The sequence below is a fragment of the Zosterops lateralis genome, assembly GCF_965231275.1.
Source record: "Zosterops lateralis genome assembly, chromosome: 6".
Lineage (NCBI taxonomy): Eukaryota > Metazoa > Chordata > Aves > Passeriformes > Zosteropidae > Zosterops > Zosterops lateralis.
This window is the reverse complement of record NC_139761.1, coordinates 32,778,375-32,802,892: the sequence shown is the minus strand read 5'-3', so window position 1 is coordinate 32,802,892 and position 24,518 is coordinate 32,778,375. Positions and strand designations below refer to the sequence as shown.

At 35.7% G+C, this 24,518-nt stretch overlaps 1 protein-coding gene across 7 annotated transcripts in view; it reads right to left on the bottom strand.

Annotated features, from left to right (window-relative positions):
* GPHN (gephyrin) overlaps positions 1-24,518 on the bottom strand; it is a 270,007-nt gene that overhangs the window by 229,570 nt on the left and 15,919 nt on the right. The window lies entirely within an intron of this gene.

The following is a 24,518-nucleotide window of genomic DNA, read 5'->3' as shown; positions in this document are numbered from 1 at the left end:
CACTAAATATGAAAGGGAATGAACTAAATTAAAAAAAAATCACTGTGGAAGGCTTTTATTAAATTATCTCTTTTTCAGTTTAAGTAGTCACTCAGCATATTAAGGGTTTACTTAAGGTTGAAAGATATCCCACAATTTCAAACTGACAACCAATTTCCAAACAGCTCCATAAGCATTCAGTTCCTATTTTCCTTTCCATATTAATTAAAATTAAAATTAAAAACAATATAAAATATAGATTGGGGTTTTTTCTTTAATGAATATAAGCATTAATGTAGAGCAAGGAAAAAGTATCTTTACCTAAATTAAAAATGACATCAAAGTTACAAGACATTTCAAGGTCTAAAAAGAAATACATAAAGTCAGGAGAGAGAAGGTGTCTTACACAAGCAATGTCTAATTAATGCAGCTTATTTCTTAAATGTAGCAGGACTTTGACAACATCTCTTCAAATACAAGCCATTATCTCTTCTGGAAAGGGTTTCTTACCACAGGCACAGCCCCATCCTAATGCAATGTACTGTTCCCATGTCCTGTGCTATCTTGGACCTACCTCATCTGCCAGCTTCTCCACCACATTTCATTGCACAACCCAAATGTGTCCTTACACACCTATAGACATTTTTAAACACATCCTAAGAAAACCATGCATTTTAGATTAATGCATTCATAGCAGCAAAGTGAAAAGCCACCTCCAATTCAAATTATATGCTATCAAAAATGTACTTTTGTGCTTCATATTAATAAAGATGATACTACAGAATACAGTATTTATCAAAAAAATTATAGTATTTGGAATCTGACATTTTAGCCTGATGCAAGACACTGAATTTTCATATATACAGTTATATGATACAAACGTTGTGTAAATGGAATCAAGTTGTTCAATGATTACATGTGCTTCAAATTTGACAACCAGAAGAAAAGACTACTGAAAGATTACTTTTCCTGCTACCGTGTCAGAAGGGATTTAAACCTTTTCTGCATGACTTACTGTCTTCCCCATTAAAAATTTTAAATTCCATTAATTTAAATGGCTCTTTTTATCAGCCCAAAGGTATGCACTCTTTATGAACAATGCAATGAACATACAGTTATGCAAAATAAAATAGCTGATTTCATAACTGAAAAGAAATTCAAAGCAATTACCAGTGACAAGTGCAACTATTTTGTTGCAACATCAGCATAAACAAGTCCTATTCAGAACCTTCTTAACAACTCTGCATAGGCTATCTATGCAAAAATATGTCAAATTACTAGGAAGATATAGTTATTGAAAAGAAAATTTAGAAAACTCTATGTGAAGAAAAATAGAATAACTGGCATCTTAAGTACATCCCATTCAGTGCAAAACAAGGCATAAAATATTCAGGAAGACAGAAAATTCATAAGCACACAAAGGAAATATATTGGAATGCAGCATGATATAAGTGTGCAAACTCTCACAGCTAGGAACCACTAACCAAAAAGACAATCAATCCAAAACTAGTTTGCTTTTCCTTATAACAGTCTCAAAACTAACACGTCATTTTGGCTTCATATGGGGCATAAATGCTAATGTCCTAAAAAACCATCAAATTAGTGAAGAAGTAAAGAACCTTTCAACTTTAGAACTGCTGTCTTCTTAAGCACTTGTCATTGTGCTTCAGTGACTTGTCCCAGTCACTATCAGGGCTGGGACAAGTAAAGTAGAAAGATGTAAGACTTTAATTTTATATTGTTATTTAATATCAAATTATGAGCAATGGTAGTTTTGGATGAGATGCAAGAATAATTAATTTCATTATGATTTCCGTATTTTCTGATTTTCTAACATAAAATATTATGCCTATTTACTATGTACTACAATTTAACATGAATTCATGGCTCAAAAGAGTTAGCCTGTACTGTTAGACATGAAGTCCTTAAGAATATTTCATTTCACAGTGAAATATGACCACAAAAGAAAACAAACAAAAAATAAATAAATTTTAAAAATATATTAAAAGGATACCAAACCCCAACTAATGAACAACAGTATGCAGAAAGCTGTTTATGACTTTGCTATCCTACCAGAAATCACCTATTTTGGATGCTTATGCAAATGCATCATATTTCTAAGAAAATACTTAAAAGAGTCACCTTTTGCTTGACAGAAGTATGCACCACATAAAAATTAAAGATCTGCTTCTTTAAAACCCTAATACTAATTTCTCCCCATACCTTAAACATTTTAATAAGAAATTCTCCATGTAAAAAAAATCCAGATTTTGTAATATAACTGAAATCCTAATATTAAAAAAACCTCAGCAAACCTACATTAGTAGAAGCCATGCACAACACAATGTGCATCAATGTATCACTGTATCTCTAAAAAAGAATCTCACCACAGTTGCACTTGTAACATTTTTAGCTGTTCAGCAGTATTTGTAGGGAGTTCCATTTTTGGTAAACACTTGCATAAATCAACAGATTGAAAATAAATAGCTTAAGGAAGAGAAGTAGCCAATTCTAGTTAAGTGTATCTGAACAGATTTCTTAAAAAAATATATTTCCTGCACATCCAGAAGTTTGAGATACACTACTCTAACCCCAAACTCACAGAGTTAATTTAGAACACACAACAGCGATTCTCAAGGAAAAGAAATAAACCTAGCCAGTGAATTGTTTCCTTCCCTCATCTTGAAAATCTTGCACAGTTTGCCCATGTAAGTACTCCCTAAAAGATCAGCAATTGCAGTAGGCCAGTGCAATGTCAAACAGTCCCAAAACATAAGCAATATCTTTATCTTATTGTTTATAGAAATCAGGTAAGACCTTCAAGTCAGCATCTACCTTTATTACTTCATTTTATATAGGTAAAAAGGGAGTTCTATGCTGTATCTTTCCTTAATCCCTAACAAGTTACAAGAATCATCATGATTTCTTGAACATCTTTTCTTCATACACAAAGCCTACACACATGAGATAAAGACATTTTCATGATTAGTGATATCTTAAATTTTACAGCATGCAAGCTAGCACTAGCACCAATTTTCAAGAATTCTCTCAGTGCCAAAATTCTCCCATCTGACATACCTACAGCTTACTTAAAACAAACAAGTAAAACCTAAATATAATTATACATATACACATAAACATATACACAGACACAGAACCATAACAATAATACTTTACAAGAGAGAATCTGGGCCAAGCTTAATGATCCACAGTCAAATAAAGGATTTTGGCTATTTCAAACATCAACTAAAGCTTTTTCACTCACTTCTCAAAATAATGTAGAAACACAGACATAAAAACAGGTAACTTCACCCTTCACAATTAATCCATTTAGTAAGTTGTAGATATATTTATTGCAGTTTCTGTTTTAATAATCATGAATGATTCAACTGATAAGTTGCCAGCAAAGAAGACTTCCCATTATCAGTCAAGTAACATCCTTACAGTGAACCATGAAGCTTCTGTAGAAATACAGCAGATCACATCTACCTTGCAAATTCTTACATTGCATTATCTGGGTACCTAAAGATACTATGACTATGTAGCATGAAAGCAAGTTTGGTTTGTATCTGCTGTCACACCTTGGTAAAATGATGCAAGAGCATCAAAAAAACCCCAAAACCATATCCAATAATTTGTGAATTTGTGGTAGTCTCGTAGGTTATGGCCCATTAACCTCTTTCAAAACTGCTTGAAACAAAATATTATTCTATATCCTCCTCATCCAAAATTTGTTCTATGTTAGATATCTCAGTGAGGAGAATACATACAATACCAGATACCTCAAAAAAGTAAAAATCTGTATTTTAGCTGATGCCAACATATGTATTGCTTACTCAAAAAAATTTCAACAGATTACAGGGAAGTAGAATAATTAAGAAGCTTAGCAAAGAAATTTAAAATTATGACAGTAAATAAACTACATAGGAAATAAGACTGACCTGTCATATCCCTCAATCCTGCTTCTGAACTGGTTTAAGAGGGAAGAAATAATATCAGCTTCCTCTTGAGACCACCTGCCCCAAAAAACCTGTCAGTCAACAAACCCCTATCATGGCCACGGAATGGAGAGAAAATGGTACCCAAATGGTGTTTTAGGTACTCAGGAGCAAATGTTTCATTTCCTTCATTCTTATAGAACAGGTACTACCAAACTGATAGCACCTTTCAGTTCTAGGGATCAGAGGTTCAGGGAAACAAAGCAATGATGAAAATTAGACACATGCTGGAAGGCAGCAACATAATGTAACAAAATACTTTCTCCTCAAAGGACTCTTTGAACAAAGCGACAGATTGAAAAAATCCCCTGGATCAGAGAACTTATGAAGAATATATATTTCTACTTGAAACATTAGGCTACATCATGAGTGGAAAGAAGGGAAGGGGACAGGTATGACTAGCTGAACAAACAGCTAGAACCATTTCTAGAATATCAGACTAAAAAGGCATATATCAAAAGTGAATTTAGAAGAGTAGAACGGAAATGTCTTAGCATCAAAAAGTTTCCATGGGATGCAGAGAGAAACACACGTGGGCAGCTATCTTATTCTTTGGCAGATGTTCTCAAACATCAAGATGAAGTATTTAGTGTTTTGTGCAAAACCTGTTGAAGACAAATTTCTGGCATCAACCACAAGGCAAAACTCAATTCATTAGCGATTTTTTATTATAGCTTCTGTTCTGCTTCAAAATCACTTGTTTCTGACAAAAAGCTCTCAGATCCAGCATGCTTATTTATGTGGAACACATACCCTTGAAAGAATCACCAAGTACCCCAGAACTTACACACAAGCATGTTCAGCAACTGCTTCGACTTTTATCCAACAGAACACATATATATATCCAACAGCTATATATATATATATATTTCCCATTTACAGCTCAAAGATGATTTACCTTTGATGGGCAGCCGATCTGCCTTTTATAAAGATGAACAAAGTTCATCATGCTTTGTGAGTTTATCACATAACACACATGTTCCTAGGATTCACCATCACTAATGGATTAGTGGGCATTATTTCACAGTGGAGGTTTTCAAATGAAAAGAATTATCTCATGAGAGACTGCACTTGTCTGTATTTCAGATCTAGGAGGAAGACAAAGCACGATAAATTTAGACTAGGTTTTACAAGGTACTTTTCTAAAATAAACTTCTCAATGGTAATTGAGTACTTCTAATAATCTCAGTCCAACTTCCAAGTTTGGTACTATTGACCAATTGCTAATTATATAGCCATATCATTTGCTACCAACTTTTCTATTTACTTTTATTTACTATTATTTAAAAACAACTGTTTCCCCAAAGGGAAAATAAAAAGCCTTCAAGAACTGTTTTAGGTTCTGAATAAGCAAAATAAGTTTGTTTTAAACATATTTTTACTACTGTACTTCTACCTTTTGTAAGCAGTCCTGATTAACTGACAAAAGCCTAGCGGTGCCGTGACTGTACCTGTTCCACCGAAAAGGAGGAGACCAGTGGGGAAAAAACATCCATTATACACCAAGACAGGCAGCAGCCACTACAGACCATGTACCAAACCACATAATGACGCATTGGTTCTTAGAACAATTCAAAAAGTAATTTTGATGTATCTTGGAACTTCCAGTGTATTTTCAGGGCCATTTAGAGCAGCTAGGCATTGCTAGGTCACAATAATCCCATGAATATTCCTCAAATACATAGAGAGGTAAGCAGGAAATAAAAGACACTAGAGAACAGAATTCCCTTCAAGGAGTTTATCTCCTCCTGTCAGGTAATGCAGATTCTAACATCTTTGCTGATCCGGCAGGGTGGAAGAGACACTAGCATTCCAAATACATAGACACCCTTCTTGCTGTGCTTTTCATGCCTGCATTACCAAGGAAGATTCCAGTCACTGGTTAAGGGATTCAGGAGGGTCAGGCACATGCCAGATGGATGTGAAAATTCTGTACCACAGAACTTAATATTTTTCTCTTGGGATATGTGTAGAAATATAAGTCTTCTAAAACTTGATCAGATGAAGGAAGTAATTTGGAGCTTAAGGGTTTCCAGAACAAGTTTTTTTTGTCTGTTAGTTTGAAGAAATGGGTTTCAAAGCCAAAGAATAAAGTCATGAGTACACTTTGTAACTTTAGCAGAAATGTCACCTTAGAGTGTCAAATTACTGTCTCTTGCTCTCACCTTGACTGTCCCTTTTGCTGTGCCAACAAAACAATTTCTGCAGCAATTTTATAAAAAACAGATAAGTCAAACACAATCATGAAAGCATCAAAAAATCATGAAGGATACACTAATCTAACTTACACTGCAGCTCCACAAGCTGCTGTGCTGGCACAAACAGGGAGTTGGACTTGGTATGGGAACAAACACCCAGTAAAGGAGAGGGAGAACGATTGCTACAAAAGGAAACATCATACTTTCATGTTCAATCTTCATGTCTTCAATGCTCCTTTATCTTCTAGACAACTCCTTATCAAATTTCAAGCAAGAATGAATATATTTTAATGAAGTAAGTAATACAGGATACAGAGACTAGTCCATAACCCTTGTAATTAGAAAAAAGAAAATATAGAGTTATAAAACTGACTTTACCCACTGTGGCATGCAAGAAGTAGGGTGTGATATTAAAATATGACTCAGTGACCCAGGGGATATTCTGCACAAGGTATGTCATGTATGCTTGGCAATTCAGAGCAGAAATACTAATCTCTATACTAACATTAACTGTGCCTGGTTCATATCCCTGTTGTATGATTTCTAGAAGCATTGCTATTAAAAAATTAGTCATGTCTCTGGAACAGTTTGCAGGTTGCGAAGACTAATTTACTATCTGTAATTAGAGCTTTGCCCATGTTATCAAGATGTAACACCAGGCAAAGGAAAATGATCCTGGAATAGAAAGCTTTACTTGTAAAGATCTCTGGAATAAAAAGATCCACTTTAGAATATTACATAAAAGAAAACGGCATCTGAAAAAACTGCACTTATTTCAGAAAGAAAGTCAATCTAAACAAATCAGAGAACATAGGAAAGGCTGTTTTGGACTCCTCACAGCTCCCTTGAAAGTCTAACATCCAAAGGTGACTCTTGTTGCTGCTCTTGCCAAGACAATGTTCCACAAATCAGAGGTCCTCTTCTGTCCCTGCCAGCAATTTCAGTGAATGAAAAAGCAAAATATCTGGACTTGTTATGTGTCTTTTTAACATTAGAAGTTGAGAAATGGACCTAAGGGAGTCTGTCTGCTGAAGAAGACAAGTCTGGGAATTGCAATGCTTTAAGTATACCGAGAACAAGTACACGACACAGGCAAAGCATAGCAACAATAAAGATGGTAGAAGCATGTCAGAGATAAAATTGAGTTATTTTATGTGGGTGGGGGCAGGTCCTTATTCAAAATTATTCATATTACAAAGGCAAATGCATATGTAACCACAAATCATCCAACGACATACTACTAAAAATAAGACTGTTATCAGTCTTATTTTTAGTAGTTATGTGATCAGAAGCTTTAGTTGTCTGACCACAAGTATCAATAAATACTACTCAGCGTAACAAATTCAATTTACAGGAGATTGAAGAACTTCATTACAGCAAACTTTCTCCCTAAAAATTATTTTTTCTTTTGCTTAGCAAAATTGAAACTAGAACTCTCTCACAGCTTATCCCTTGAGGGCTACAAGGGATATGACCATCTTTCATACTGCATGCAAGAAATTTTCAACTCAAGAAGTAGATATTTTTTTCTCACACAAAAAGATATACAGGTATCAGTAGTGGATTTAAGCAATAGAGGATACTGAGGAAGGCAAAAATCAACAAAAATTCTATGTTAAGAAAAAATAAAACTACTACTGATGGCTGATGACTGTAAAGTTATGTTTAAATCTCTGTTTATATCCTCTCTGCTGGAAAGAAGATCAAAGGAATTGTGTTGTTAGAGTCACTTTTGAGAAACAGCACACTTTTAGCATTCCTAATTTTCTTCCACATAATATATTTTCTGGCCATGTAAATATCATGGCTCCTAGAAGCACTGTTCAATTTCTGGCTGGGGAGATCTTCTTTCAGACTATCTAGAAAAAATCAATTGAGCCAAGACTTCCCTGTCCATTACTGGCAGATAGCAGCAAACCAATACAAGAGCTTCGATCTGGTCTAATGGAAGTATCTAATGCTGTCACATCCAAAGTATACTTGTTCTATGGGTGCTTCAGGTGTGGACAGGGAGTAGGCAACAGTCAGAAGAAGAATACAAAATTCACTTTGGAAAATAAAGTTCTAGTTGCCTACTGTTATGTTCTATAAAGACAATTCAATACTAAGTATTCAATTTCTTTTAATGGATAAATAACAGTCATTTGTAAGGGGAGGACTTAGGCTTTTAAGATCACATATTTCTATTCTCAGAAAGATTGACTACTGAAGCCATTGATCCTGCAAGAGAATTCAATAGTTGAAGAAAGAGTATTTAGATTTTACCAAGGGGCATTAATACATTGCCACTTAAAGCTGAAACCTCCTCAATAATTCATTTTTCTCAACTACCATGTTTTAAAGTCTATGATAATTGGTACTATTCAGCTCAAACAGTAAGTTCAGATTTCCCCTAGCCTGCAGAGGTAAAATCATGTGGTAGAGGTAAATCAGAGGTAAAATCTAGTCATGACTGACTAGAAATACAAGTCTAAGCAGCTAATTAAAACATCCTTCCCAACCCTTGCACATTGATAGGAGTAGGAAGATTTACTGTGGATATTTTTCTGAATCCCTTTTACTTTGTCACAATCTGTTTAATTATAGACAAGCCATATAAAAACACTACGCCACTTAAAGTTCCATTAACAAAGCAAATCCTAAAAACATTCTCCCCTCTGCTCTTCACAGTAATTTGAAACGTGCTTATCCACACAGTTAGGGATAGGATGCTCTCTTTCTACAAGATGACAAGTGTAGAACATCCAAGTAAGAAATGGGAAACAAAGGAGGAGAATAAAAGCATCACTCACTAACAAGACTCAGGAAAACTTGTTTTGCTGAACATAAATGACAACAAGAAAATATCCTATGGGTATTGTTAGTGAGAAAGGAAGTTCAGGAAAAAAAGATTCTTCTGGTGGATGGGTAAAAACAGCCCAGTGATAGTGATGCATAAAAGACTGAAAAATCTATTTTTCTGTTCCATAGCTTGCTCCCAAATAACTGCAGGTACTGACAGGGTTTGGGAAAAGGCAGGGAAAATAATACTATGGGACCAACAGTTCTGGAATACTTAGTGAGCTATATTCAGATTCTTGGGTCTAGAAGGCATTTACCTAAGGTAGCTGAAAAGGTTGGTCAATGATTATGAGATTGCTAACAACTACCAAAAATTCTAACAGTTGGGGTGTTTGAGAGGTCCTAAGGTTTAAAGAAAGTCTAATCCCTAAAAAAGGCAGAGAGAAGAGACCCATTGAATAGGCCACATAACCTGAACTAGAAAGCACCAAAGAAGCTCAGATGAAGCATGCCCTCCTAGAGTCAATTTTCAAACACAAGATGGACAATAAAGTAACATAAACAGCCAACACTGTTTTACCAAGGTCAAATTACCAACCTGACTGCATTCTTTAATGATATGATTTCTTAGGTAGCTAAGGGAAAAGCTATGGATTTCATGGAACCAAATCTCAGTGAGGTTTTTTGGTACCACCTCACACAGCTTTGTCTTGGAAGCTGAGAGGCAGAGAGTGGAAGAGTAAAGTGTTAGGTTAAAAATTAGGCATTCTGACTAGATCAAAAAGTAACAATAAATGAAACAACATTCACTTAAGATCTTGTAAAGACCAGAATACCAAAGAGGTTAATATTGGGGCCCAAATGGTTGATTTTAAATTGCTTTGTGGTTTTTTTTCATTTGAGGCTTTGTATTTTTTTACTTAAATCAGCACCCTGAATGGTGAAACAGCCTACACCTCCCAAAATTTGCAGACAGCATTACATTACAGGGAGCAGCTAATCTGATGAATGTCAGAGGTTCAACCCAGAGAACCCAAGAAGCCTGAGGACTAAGCAAAATAAGAAGGAAAGCAAAAGATCCAGCCAAGTTACTGTTCCTTCCTACTCTACACTTGTGACTCTGCTCCTGGAACAGTCTGCTCAGTTTTGGATCTCTAGCTGAAGAGTAATGTTGAAAAATAAGAGAGGATCTAGTAGAGAGCACCAAGATGGTCAGGGCTGCAGAGCAAATGCACAAAGACTGTGAGAGTTAAGCTTAGGCAATCTGGCAAAGAGGAAGCTAAAATGTTACCTAGTAGCAACTCAAACCTATCCAAAATGTAATTACAATTTTGATGGGGCAAGGGCAATAAAAATGTGGCTTGGCTGCTCAGATTGAGCACAAACCTCCAGAGGTTCTATCCAAACAATTTCTATGATTCCATATGACAGCTCGTTGTTCTACAAATTCTAGAGACAACGATGACTCATTCTTTAAGACAGGCAAAATTTTCATTTCTACAAATGGAAACTTGTGTATAAGTTACTTTAAAAGCACTCCCATTGTTAAAGAACTCAGTCATCCTAGGTAAATATCTTAACAACACTTGAGCTCAGGAGACTGCAAAGGGATTTTTTTAAAAGCAAAGAAGCGTGTTTCTTACTTGTTAAGAGTCCTTATATGTATCCTGGTTTCACCTGGGATAGAGCTAATTTTCTTCTTAGTAGCTGGGACAGTGCTGTGTTTTGGATTTAGAACAAAAATATAATGTCAATAACTCACTGATGTTTTAGTTGTTGCTAAGTAGTGTTATTCTATATCAAGGAATTTTGTTTCCTATGTTCTGCCAGTGAAGAGATGCACAAAAGATGAGAGGGAGCATAGCCAGGACAGCTGACCCAAACTGGCCAAAAGAATACCGTATCACTCATGCCCAGCATATGAATCAGGGGGAATAATCTGGGACAGGCTGATCACTGCTGGAGGACAGGCTGGGCATCAGTGTGGTGCACCAATCTATTGTGCAATACTTGCTTCTCTTCAGTTTTATTTCACTTGGAATAAACAGGAGTTGTTTATTCCTATTGGGACAAATAATACAGGAAGGCTAATGGTTTATGGGGGGGGGCGGGTTCCTGTAGTTGAGATTTAACAACAATAGTCAGGGAGGCCTTGGAGAGAAGCCAAGTAGGAATCATTATGGCATAAATTGTGCTTTTCTTGTCTTTGTGTTTTGTTTAGGGAGGATTGGCAGTTGAACCCAATCTTTAACCTTATTATGGGGTAATGGGTTTGATGTTGGCCCCTATCACAGGGTCAGACGGTTGTTGAGTTTAGGCTTCTCTTTTGTATTGTTAGCGTTACTTATGGGGGTTTTGGTAGGGATATTGGTGGGGTTTCTTAATCCTTGCCTCCTCAGCAGCAGAACTCCTTTCCTGAGACTTCAGGAGATTAACAGGTTCTCTCTCTCTCTTTCCCCATCTCTACTCTCCTTCCGATTATTATAATTGTCATAATTAATATTATTTTATTTTGTTTCAGCTACTAACCTGCTCTTACCTCAATCCATGAGGATGTTTGGGGGTTTTTTTCAGATTCTCCTCCCCACAGCAGGGAAAAGGGAGGCTAAAGTGAGAGAGCAGCTGCATGGCTACTTAGCTGCTGACTAAAGTTAAACACCAAAAGTAAGGTACTTCACTAGATAGACAAAGCTGAAAATGCAAGAAGCATTAATGTGCTCTGCTACAGCATGACCAAACTCCATGGAGATCTTTTCATAATCATTGACCTTAAAATGACTTCCAAAACATGCAAAATACGTTGCAGCAAAAAAATACAACTTCATTAACAACAGAGAAGTTACGCAACACATGGGCTTTTCCATAATTTAGAGCAACCAACTGCTGTATTTTAGAAGAATTTGCTTAGACTCAAATCATTGGTGAGTATTGTGTCAATTGGTCAGAGGGACAACAAGCAAAAGGTGTGAACAAAAGGCAAGCACTATCGCATTTGTGAAGTAACACAACATACTCCTTTACCCTGAAAAGCTACTGAAAACAACATGCAGTTCTGTCTTCAGAGCTCTAACAAAGCTGAAGGAATAAAATAACAAAAATTTACAACTGTCATCTGTTCTTTCTTATGGACAGTATTATACCATTGCATCTTACCATCTTTAAAGTATTTTGATATATGCCTTTACAATTTTTATTCAAAAAATAACCACTTCGAAAATCTAAAACATGATAAAGGCACACTTAGCATTATAAGAAAATTTTAACATTTAAACCATGCACATCTCTCAAACCTGCCTTTTGGTATCATCTCTCAGACTAACTAAACTTCTATGTAGAACTCTAAAATTCCGAGCAGAACAACAGCCTGTGTTTTTTTAAACCAAAGCCCTTCATCTGACTGCACACTCTAGACCTGTTCCATGCATTCAAGTTGTCCATGGCAGCACTATCCTACAATGGTAAAAAACCCCCCAGGAAAATAAACTCCAACCTTTAAAACAGACTATAAAGCAAAATGAACTTTATTTGTTTAGTCAGTCACTTGCATAGAACTGCAAGCTGCAATTCTTGAAAGCATCAGCTCCCTTTCACAAAACTACCTACAGCCTACCAACTTTAGGATGGCAAAATTTTTTACAAAGTAAGAACCAGACCAACTTCATTATTACTGAAGGGAAAAGCATATCTTGACAAGCAGGCTGAATATTCTCTTGAGAATGATGTTCAAGTAAAAAATGCTGAATTTTTTTTTTAATAAATTGTTTATTTTGAAAATACTTAAACCTGATGCCCATTGAATAACTGCTATCTACTGTATTTTTTTCCTGTGCCTAGAGATCAAAACTGTAGTAGAATGATGGTTATACACAGCACAGGAAGCTCCTATTGCCAAAATCTCAAGGCCAAGATTGAAAGCAGGGGAATGGGCATCAAGAATACTGCCAAGCGTTCTATCCATCTATTAAACTGGCAAGAATTTCTACTACTTGATGAAAATAAAGCTGAACTCTTTTACCTCCTTGCCAAAATGAGGGTGAAGTCTATAGCAGATGGCAAGAGGCCAGTGTTTAAATGGCCAATGTGCTGGGCAACCCTGTTTTGGTTAAGATTTACATTTTCCTGCACAACCCTATCAAAGAATGATGCTACAGATGGACTAAATAAGCCAAGATCTACCCTAGAGTTCTGAAATGCAGAGCTAAAACAAACACAGTAGTTCAGGTTATTATTTATAGACAGGTGTTTTAGATCACATAACCCGTAAGGGGCTGGGATTGCTGAAGACCCGGTATGCACACACCACCCGATACCACAGGCCTTTCACCAGATCCAGCCGAGTCAAATGCCTAATCAGTATTTCACATCTTGGTGACTTATGGCACAGATTCTGCCTTCATCTCTAATGGCAAAAGAATGCATGGAAGATACAGGTGATACTTCTGGCATCCATCACTGTCACACTACATTCTCACACTGGCTGCACCTTTTTCTCCACTTTTATTGAAAAGAATTTTATATTCAAATTAAATCTCTTGTTTGTGAAACACAGTTCCCAGGTTAAATTTCTCTACCTGTTCAGCAAGCGAGAATATTTTCTGGTTTTTACCCTGATTTTTGATCCTGATACATGACACTATTTTAAAAAAACATGTATACTTATAACTCATAAATATTAATGAATGTAAATGCTATTAATACCAATCATAAGTAAGTCGCATGGCTTGACAGCAGAGTAACACTGTTCAAGAAATCAGAGTACTAAGTAAATAAGACAAAAGAGTTTACAAATAGTTAGCTACTGAAGTATTTTCAGACTTTTAGCTAATTCTCACTAGAATTAGCTAAAACATCAACAAAATCCTAGTGTAAGTAATTTGCAGCTAATATTACACCTTTGTTATTTGCACTGAATTCAGAAGATGTATGTCTGTATAGTCTGAAACTAAACTTTATTTACCATTTCAAGTGGAAATATGCTGGCTGTTTGCTCTGTAGTCCTGTAATGCAGATCACTTGTATGCTCTGACCACTGACAATTACATAGGCAAACATGCACTGTTACTTTGCACTCTGCCAACTGTTCCCTCAGCACTTAAAGCACAATTCTGTGAAGACTTACATATTCATTTCCACTGAGAGCACCAACATGTTTAATTGAAGTTAATGGGAAAGTTCACAACAAAATGCTAAATATGTGTAAGTAATAAGTCTTCGCAAAGGTCTTCCATCCCTAAATTTAGAACATTTAAGCAGCATTTTTTTTTCTAGGGTAAATATACTTATAACAGCATTTAAGCATCTGTAAAACAAATTAGACATTAAGGGTGCTTCCTACTAATTCTAAATATGACTTGCATTGCAACAGTAGTTGGTGGTCCCAAGTAAGATTAGGATTTGTAGTCTAAAAAATAGACACGACAAAGACAATTAAATAAAAAGGGTTGTATTACATAAGGACTGAATAAAGAGTGTGATGTTTTGCATTCCTATTAATTTCAATGTGACAGTTGGTGTTTATTAGAAGATTCCTCGGCAAGGAACTTAGAAAGTAACATATTAACATTCACCATTCAATTCCTCCCAAGTCCTTGCATTCTACTTCTGTCTTCAGCACAAAGTATCTAGCTTATTCTCACAGAGAAATGCACCCAGTGATTCAGACCATCCTAGGAAAGTGAACCTCATTCACAACTAAAGACTAAAGACATACAACTGTTTGCAATCTAATCTGTTAAACAACTCCTCCCTAACCCCAAATTAATAACCCTGATCTTAAAACTAGGATTACTAGTAAGGCCACATAACTTTTAGAATCATCATGAACAATGGGAAAATCTCAGTTTTAGTGGCAATCAATATTACATGTATTTTACAGAGTAAGAAAGTGGTTTTAAAACCTCAAAGAAACCAGTAAAACCCCTAAATATTTGTCATTTGCTTTTTTTTTTCCATAGTTGGGCAAATCTATGTGCTAATTTCCATAAGATTATGTAAAAACATAAATGGCATATGCTACTTTGATTCTAAAAATGGCAAGCTAAGTTTTTCTACAGCTACTGTAAAAAAATAATTGATCACTACTACATACTATAACTATAAAGACTAGAAGTACAAATTTTATGGAAGTATAGGTTAACTTTGAAGACATTTTAATGGTATGTATAATTAAAACTACTAACCCGTAATTTCATTTATGCCTCCTGCAACTTGACATATGAGAAGAAATAAATAGTACAGAAGCTGTTTTGTATTATCTTATGGTAACCATCACAGACTGCAGAGCTAATTCTGACATGATTCTGTTTGTAAATGCCTCTACTGAGAAGCCTAACAATTCCTATACTTTTCTAATTACTAACTGACTATTAAGAAGGACTTTGCTTCTTATTGCAGGACACTAATTTCTTCAAGAGGCATTTGAAGATTCTGAAAATGCAAATTTATATCATATACCACATATTGAAGGGATCATGAGATATTTACAAAACCCTCCAGCAGACTGAGTGAATTAACCTCAGGAAAAGCTGTATCAATCCTTCCCCAATACACTAGTAGATACGTGGAAAACATGCTAGTTTCTTTTATAGCTTCTGAAGTGTGATCAGTACAGAATCCAGACTTCTTGGTCTAAAGTTGCTATAACTGCCATGAATATTCCCTTAAAAAAGCAACCAAACACCTTTCAGAGTTCTGTTACTTCAGTTTAAGTAATTCTTGCTAAAAACCTTCATGGTGAAATAACATCATGTTAAAAAAAAAACCCAAAAACATACCTAACTTTTACATGATGGTTTTATTTTCTTCAACCGTTATTTTTATGTCTTGATCAGCTACTGACCCCACCAATACTGATAAACTTTCAGCTCCCTGATTCATGAATATTCATTATTATTAGATGCTATAAACTTTTAGCAAGTTGATTCTCAACAGTATTTTTTGGGCCTGCCTTCTTACTTTTGCATTTAACTTGACAGCCTATCTGATCTATTTTCCCTCTCTGCATTACATCCTTTTATTATTAACAACTTCGTTCTCCAGAAGTTTCAACATGTCACCTTTAATTTTTGGTCTTCTGATACTGTATCAAAGCCAGGGGAAACAGAGGAGTACTCTGCAGGTCTTGCAGAGTAGGGCTTATGATGGCTACTTGCCAGTTCCGTGCTGAGATAAGCAAAAGCACTCCATGGCTTGGTTTCCACAGAACAGAAATGCAGGTACACAGGCTGCATGGGAGATGTAAGGCACAGTAATGGCCTTCTGATGTAGATAAAACCGAGGCTAATACATTGCACCATTAGAAGAAGCTAGAGGTCTGCCAATTGAAGCCTTTCCTTTTGCAGCCCACATTCCAGTTCTGAGTCCGATACAATGACTTTAAACAGATTGCACAGCATCACAAACCATTTAGCTGCTCTTTAGACTTCCCTTTAGCTAGCTGCCTCAATTTATATATATGCTCAGTCTGATTTTTTGATTTTTTCCCCTTTTGTGCAAGCTGAACTTGACTAAAAATTACAGAGTACACCTTCTGTAATTAGCAAACCCTAAGTAAAAAGTTATTTCTCCTCCTACAGTCCAACTACTTCTTCCTAGAAGCACTCACTACCATCCATAATTTTGGTCTTGGTGTTCTGTACCAATGTGATCTTAACTCAGACTGCATGGGAATAATCCAATTTCTTTTTACAACTACTTCTTCTGCATGCTTCCCCCAAGAGTAATTGTAGTGGGTGAGGGAGAGGATGTGAGTGAAATGGGACATTATTGTTTAGGCTGGGTTAGGGAGAGGATGATAGATGTGAGCATGGGAGTGACTGGAAGAAGGTATTATGCTAAATAAAGAAGAAATGCAAGATAAAGCCTGATGTTGGTATAACTTATAATAATAATTAAGTAGAAATAAAGTAGAAAACATCATTCATTTAATGCTATTAACTTCTATAACACTTTTTAGAACACAGAGGGTGTTTTTAGAATGTCTTCTACAGAGAATATGACACTATGAATAGCATATTAAGCAGCTCTTTGATACCTGCCAGCTGCCACTCAGTCTTTATCTTTGACCACAGACATTGCATAGAAAATAAAAGTTGAGTGTTACTTACAAAAATAAATAGTTTTCCATCAAAAAAATCTTTTTCATCAAAACAAAAAGAGTGTATTAAAAAAATCATACAAATCTTGAGTCATTATTAAAGTTTTAAAATGCAACATGCTGGAAACAAAAAAGTGTCAGCAGTTTTGTATTTTGGCAACTAGAACACACAGAATATAGTCCTGGATTTGCTCATTACGTTTCTGTAAAATTAAATAAATAAATAAATAAATAAATAAATAAGAGCCAGCAATGCCAGAGCATGGTTTACAACCCTTTACTCACAATCATAGATCAAGCCCTACATTTAGTTTTGGAAGGAGAAAAAGTTCAGCTGCTTATTTTCAGCTCCCTTGTGCTGGAGTACCAAATGAAACTTTTAATAGGAACCTTTCTTTTTTAAATTTAATTTTCACCACTTGTGCAGAGACTTCCTTGCTGCTTCCGTCATGGTGCAACGTCTTCTCATTTACAACCTATTGTTCTTTCTCACTTTATATTGCAAGCTGATGAGATGCATTCAGTTTTGGTCACATCTTTTGACAGCCTAGTCCTGCAACTAGACATCCTATTCTAAATTAATGATTAACATAATGTGTCACAGCAATCAAGAGCTTAGCAGGACTGAAACAGGCAAGCCACTACTACAAAAAAGCAGAGCAAAAAACTATATAACATATTGAATGCATGCACTTACATCCTCTACCAATTTACTGTACTTCACAAGAATGTTTTTTTCTAGATGTGAACTGGCAGTAAGTTTGAAACATTCTGTACTGGTCACTATCCACTAGTTAATTATAAAAAATATGTATATGGCTTCAATTGTGTCCCAACAAAAAGAGAGCAAATACATGTTTGAATCCTCTGTGTTTCTACATTCAGTTTCGTTCATTCAGTAAACCGAATTTCCATGGGTGATGGAATAAATGAAGTGCCATTTCTCAGAGAAGGGACGAACTTGCACTGAAGTGTTCTCCTTGCTGGCTATTCCTTCTACCTTTCCTTGCTGCATATTCTAGGCACCTATAGATACCTAAAACTTTCAATACTGCTATTCCTCTATCAAATTTGATTGAAAACAACCAATGAGCTCAAAAATAAGGTAACAGTTCCCACTTGCAAAAGCCTCTTCCATAGTACACACAAGCTGAAAAAAAGAAAGACATGCTGCTAAGTGAACAAATAGCAAGAATTTTTTACAAATACATACATGAATATATACATTTGAGGCCTCTTTATTGATCAAAACATTACCTTTGAAACCCTATTAAATGAAATTATGGCTACACATGTGTAACAATTATAGAACTATAAATATATTATCTAAATAACTACTGAATTTGACTAAAAATCCTGAAAAGATAGGTCTTGTTTGTGTTTTAATAAGAAGTTAGACACAAGAAAGGGAAAAATAAAAATGCCAAGTAACTAATCCTAATGCCTATTACAACATAGTAGTGTATGATATTGATTCTATTCTAAGATAGCACTGTAATTACATTTTCCTATGGAACACCAAGTAAGACAAAAAAATAAGTGTCCTCTGACCCTGGTTATTAGTTTTATTTTCTTAGTCTAAACAGGGAAATAGAAAATGCGCCACATGCACATTAAACTACGACAGGACCATCCAATGAGGAGATTACTTATACTATTCAACTTTAAAACGGCAGACTGGAAAACGGGAAATTATTTTATTAGTGGAAACTGAGATAAGTTAAAACGCATGCTCAATTTTTTTTTAAATGAAGAGGGAGACTTCTCAGAAGGCAATATTCTCTAAAAAACTGTACATAGAAGAACGTTGACTTAACGACAGCTTCACTGAGATGCAATGGAATCAGGCAAACATTATTACTAACTCACATTCAAGCAACCAGTTCAAGAGGCACAGGTTAACAAGCTGACCTCACCAGGACGCCCTAGCTTCTGGTAAGTCAAATTTCTCAGTACAGTCTGTCACACAGTGCTCTTGTTATCTGAAACTGAGACTCAGAAATATACCCCCACGTACAGTATCAGTAAACAAGAAAAGTTCTTCAAGCTACACCTCTACTGAAGATCAAAACAATGACATTTCCATACCTCAAGTAAACCTCAACAGATTAACTGCTTAACAGAACAAAAACCGATATCAAGCATACGAAACATAGCAAGTTATTGCACTTACAGTGTTAAAGTGTTTCAAAAATGTTATCTTCAATATGCTTTCATTTGTGTTTTGCTCACATGAATGCTCTGTCAGTCATGAAGGAAATGCTCCTCTTCATGTTTTTGGTGTAGTTTTGGGGCTTTGTTTGTTTTCTTCCTTTGAAGCTATGAAGTGAGAACAATGTACAATGTTCTGTGTAAAATGAACCTTTAAACAGAAACCCAACAATTAGCCTGCAGGCTACCTGGTGACAAAAATAAGCATGACCAAACAAAAACACCATATTGTTTGGAGACCTGGGAGAAACTGCATCCTCTGAGTAATTTTCAATTTCTTGACTGGATTTGAATCATACACTACCTCCACCAGAATTATTCTTAATGTGTCAAGCCTGCTGCTAGGAAGGATGCTTGCCACAAAAATATTTATTCCCTATAAAATGTAGAATTCCAATACTTACAGAGAGATGATTTTATTACACGTATAGAAAAGAATGCTTTGCAAAACTGGTATATAGCCCTGGTTTGTGCCTGAGATGTTTTAGTTTTCTGAAATTCTTTTCCCAGAGAATTTTCTGTAAACAAGAGACATGTTTCCGTAAACTGTACCTATGTTTTCATTCTTTTTCCTAGAAGGGACTTCTTCCTGATGTCTGCCTGGTCTGACCAATGTGATTGAAGAGGTTTGTCTTTGTTTCACCAATCAAATTGGTCTGTTTAGAATAGTATAAAAGAGAGACACATCCCCCTCCAAAAAAAGAGTAATTTTCAGCCTTCTGAAGTCAGAGTCTGTGTCATTGTGGTGTAAAACAGCATCACTGGTATATCTACTTCCAAAGAAAGAGCCCTTTTTTACTCACAGCAGATCCCCACTAATTAAACCTTAAAAACGTAGCATTGCTTTACAGGTCAAATTTCTTCAGGAAGTTTCTGTGTTTCTCAAAATCAGTTATTTTCACATATCACAGGGTGGAAGTCTCTGATACTCTGGGGCGATAGCCTTTTACACTTACCATAGCAAATTATTTAATCATGCAATTCTGGCTAGACACATATTCACGGCATTCATTCATTAAATACAGAGTCCTAATTTTGTAAGTGAAGATTGCAGAGACTTAAAGATTTCTTACCTACATTTTGTTAATATAAAAATAAGCAAGCTAGGTGAAGTCAGTCCCCTCTGTGCTCCACATTCCAAATTTTGATTATTCCCACACACCATTCAAGAAACAGTGATACATTAACAGCCCAACTGAATTAGGTATATTCAGATCATGGGAAGCCCATAGGAAAACAGCATAGAAAGAAGGTAAAAATACTCTAGTCCACCAGAAAATGTTATGGCTCGTGACTTGAAATATTTAGGTTTGTACTAGTTTTTCTTCTTGTATTAGTACTAATCTGTATAATAGTAGTACTCAGCTTCCCTGTTCCATAAGTGCAATATAAGGCTTTTCTACATTCAGTTTACAGTGTGTATGGCTGAGTGATAGAGATCTTGGGTTAAAATACAGCTAATCTGAACTAACAGATTTATAAAAACCTGTACTCACCTTATTAAGGTCAATTCAACAAACATTAACTGCACAGAGTACCCTCAAACACTTTCAGGACCCTTACATTCTGGGAAAATACAGAGTTGTCCAAGTGGGTCAGTATTTACAGTATACTGAAGAGTTTCCTCTTAAGACTTGCTCCATACAATCCTTGTGCTCAGATGAATTACATTTTCTTGATAAAATGAAAACAGTGTCAAAATAGGCTCATTTAGCCAAGAGATCAGATGCTCTGTTACACAGAAAATTTGATAACAAATTTCCAAAACAAATGCTGCAATTTATAAGGTCCACTACAATGTTAAACATTAAACAGTCTCTGAAAGTTCTGCCTAATTAAGTGGGCCACAAGTTTCTTTGAGGAAGTCCTTAATATTTCTTCTGCTGTATGAATCTGTTGTATGGACATCTATATAGACTAACACAAAAAAGAGAGATTATGCTGCTGAAGCTTTTTTCTGCTAAGTTTTTTTTTTAACTATACAGATTAAATAATTACTTTTCCATTAGTTCTCCTTTAATCTCCAGAAAGAACATCATTACTTTGTAGACTTTCTTCACTCCAATCCAGTATTTTTGAGTACAAGATTACTTATAAGAAAGTGCTTCTGTCCTTTCTTAAAATAGATTCTGAGTGGGAGCACATGCCATCATGACGCTGTAACTCATCAGGAAATTATGATGCAGTACCATCTTATTCTAAAGGCACCCGCTAGCTAAGATATGGCCAAGGTCACATCAGCACTTTTTATGTTTTTCAGGAAGAAACAAACAAACATAAAACCACCACCAACAAAAAAAACCACAACAAAACAAAACAAAACAATCAAACAGCAACCAAAAAAAACCCCATCAAAATGCAAAACCAAAAAACTTGACACCAATCACTTCAAGTAACTTCAATTTTGATTTTGTATAGAACCACCACTACCAAAAAAATTAGGATGGTAAATTATAATTGTGAAAACACTCAATGTACATAATTTATGCTACCATGGAATTATTTATCTAGGAAGGCAACAAACTAAGGGGAGGAGAACTGATTTCAAATGGGGTTTTTTTTCTTCTTTTTTTTAATCATATGGCATGTCAACAAGGCTGTGGGGAAGACTTCTGGGAAAGACTGCTTGATACAATCCTAAAGTTCACCCAAATAATTTTTCTTATGAGAAGACACTAAAGAAGACTGCATCAGAGAAGCCACAAAAGAAAAACCTTCTTAAGTAAAACAGGAAAACAGGCAGTCAGTTATTTTGATTTTCTTTAAAAGTATATTTATTGTCATTTAACTTAAACAACTGAAAGGAAATCTAGTTGTCCAGCAGCTTTATTCTTTCAAGTGTATTAATAAGTATCCAGAACTTTCCAACTGTTAAGATATTTTTATTTAAATGGCAACAAAAACCAATGCTCCTGCAATTACCACATTCAAATACTTGATAAGCATGATGTTTTCTCATCATCTGCATGGTGTCTGAATTCTTGGCAGCATGTAATGAAAGTATTTTTGTGTACAAGCAAAATTCAGGCCCTCAAGTCCCATATGAAGTAATCCAACAAACACCACAGGTTTTCCCTAGGAAAAAAGATGATAAATGCACTTAATTTTTCTGGTGGAAACTTTCTAGAAGGCTGAAGCTCCACCAAGACACTGTAGGAGGCCCATGTGCAAGGTAACACAGAGTTTACACCTGAGGCAGCAAATACGCCTCCTATGAAAGGCTGGTGGTGGGGGCTGTGAAACAGCACTGCAAGGTCAACAAGGGTCTACAAATGGCTTGGGACCATCAATCCACAACTTTTACTGTAGATACAGACCAGATTACAGTGAGTACCACAGAGGCAAGGAACTTGGCTGTAATTCCCTGTTAGCATATGGGGATTCAAAACCATGCACTTATTTCCCAGAAGAGCACTTTAATTAGGAAACTAAAAGGCTGGATAGTAACAAGCTTCTTGTCTACTAAAGCTAAGTAAAAATTAAAATGCTATGACATCTGGACAATTAACAAGAATCAAACTGCAGTCTAATAACCAGGGTGCTCAACTGGGAGAGAAGGTCTAGATTCTAGTCCCTGCTCCATGGACTATTGCTGTTTCTGCACTTGCCCTTTAACAGGAAAAGAAAACTAAATGATTGTTCAAAATGCAAATATATGAACCCTCTTCTCCTCCCTCTCACTGCATGGTCCAAACTACTAAAGTTTAAGATGCTGAAGCATCACCACATCTATATCTCTCTGTGGATCTAGCCTACAAAGTGTTACAGATACCCAGATACCTGTTTTTGATTGGCTCTTTATCTCTCTCCTCAGAAAGACAAGATTTCTCAGAATTTGGGCACCTTTCCAGCCATGAAGCTTTTTTTATTTCACAAGTGTGTAGCTAGGGATATAGCTCCTAATAGCATCCTCCACAGAGAGAATAAAGGCAATGCATTCCATTTTAAAGAATATTTAAAGCATCTTTCTACTTTTAATAGAGCATTCCCTGGAGCAACCAAAATATCCCCAAATTACTGGATCAACACAATATTCTCTGCTCAGGAAACACAGAAACTCTAGTAAATCTACCTCACAAGTCTAAAACAATGACTTAACACCCTCCTCTGCCCCTGACATCCATCATCACACTGTATGTTAACACTAACCACCTTCTTGTGTCAACTGCAGCTTTTCTTCCTCTTTTTTTTTTCAACTTGCATCTTTTGTATTATGTACCATTTTTTTTGACTGTCTTCATTCAATATCTTCAGCCCACCTTTAAGACACATAAGAAAGGTAACATTCACATAGGTTGCTCAATATGATAAATTAACTGTGAAATGTTTGTTCGTTTTTTTTAGAAACTGTTATATACTTTTGAGTACCACATTAAGTTAAAACTACAGGAGCTTCTTCAACTTCCCATCTCAAATTCTTATCCCTGGAGCAAGAATGGATGCAGTCGGAAGTGAACACTCAGATGGAAGAGGAAGGCAAAATGTATCATTCCACGTATGTAATTTCCAGTAGTCTAGTAGTGCCTCAGTAAATTAAGAGGTTTGCAAACCTTAATTATCAAAGAAATAAATAATTATTACTTTTAGAATACTCTTTTTAAATACCCTTAAATACCCATGTCTTCCCTTTAGTTTAATGATTGCACTTTAGGCCTCATCCAGAATGGCAAAGCTTTGGTAATATTAATATGACAGACATTAGAGGAAAATCCAAAGCCTGTTGACTCTCTTAGAGCAAAGTATACAACACAATTACACATTATGTAATTCTAATATACAGATTATACTTCTCTGGATTAGCTAATTTGAACACATTAGTGAGTTCATATGGGCATTTGTGATTTCTTTCAATTACTTCCTTTGTACTGCATTAAAGTACGTTCTCCAGATATGTCCTTGTAGACAACAGACTATCAGAAAGAACACTGGCTGTGAAATGAAAGGAACACAGAAAAAAAAAAGTCTTGAAGAAACACCCATGGTCAAAAGTGGTAACATTTACAAACAATTACAGACAGAAAACACAGTCTTCTCATAGCTATGCTAATACAGGAAAGATGGACTATGGGGAAAGCCTTTCATGGAGTTGCCTATGAAGTCATTCAGGAATGTGAGGCAAAGTGGAAGAAATGCCTTGTCATCTGTCAGATTTAAGAAAGAAAGAAAAGTAAGAAAGAAATGAGAAAACAAAGGTAATTACAACTGTTGACCTGATAACCCGATACTGAAATCCTGAGATTCCAGGAGATGTCAATT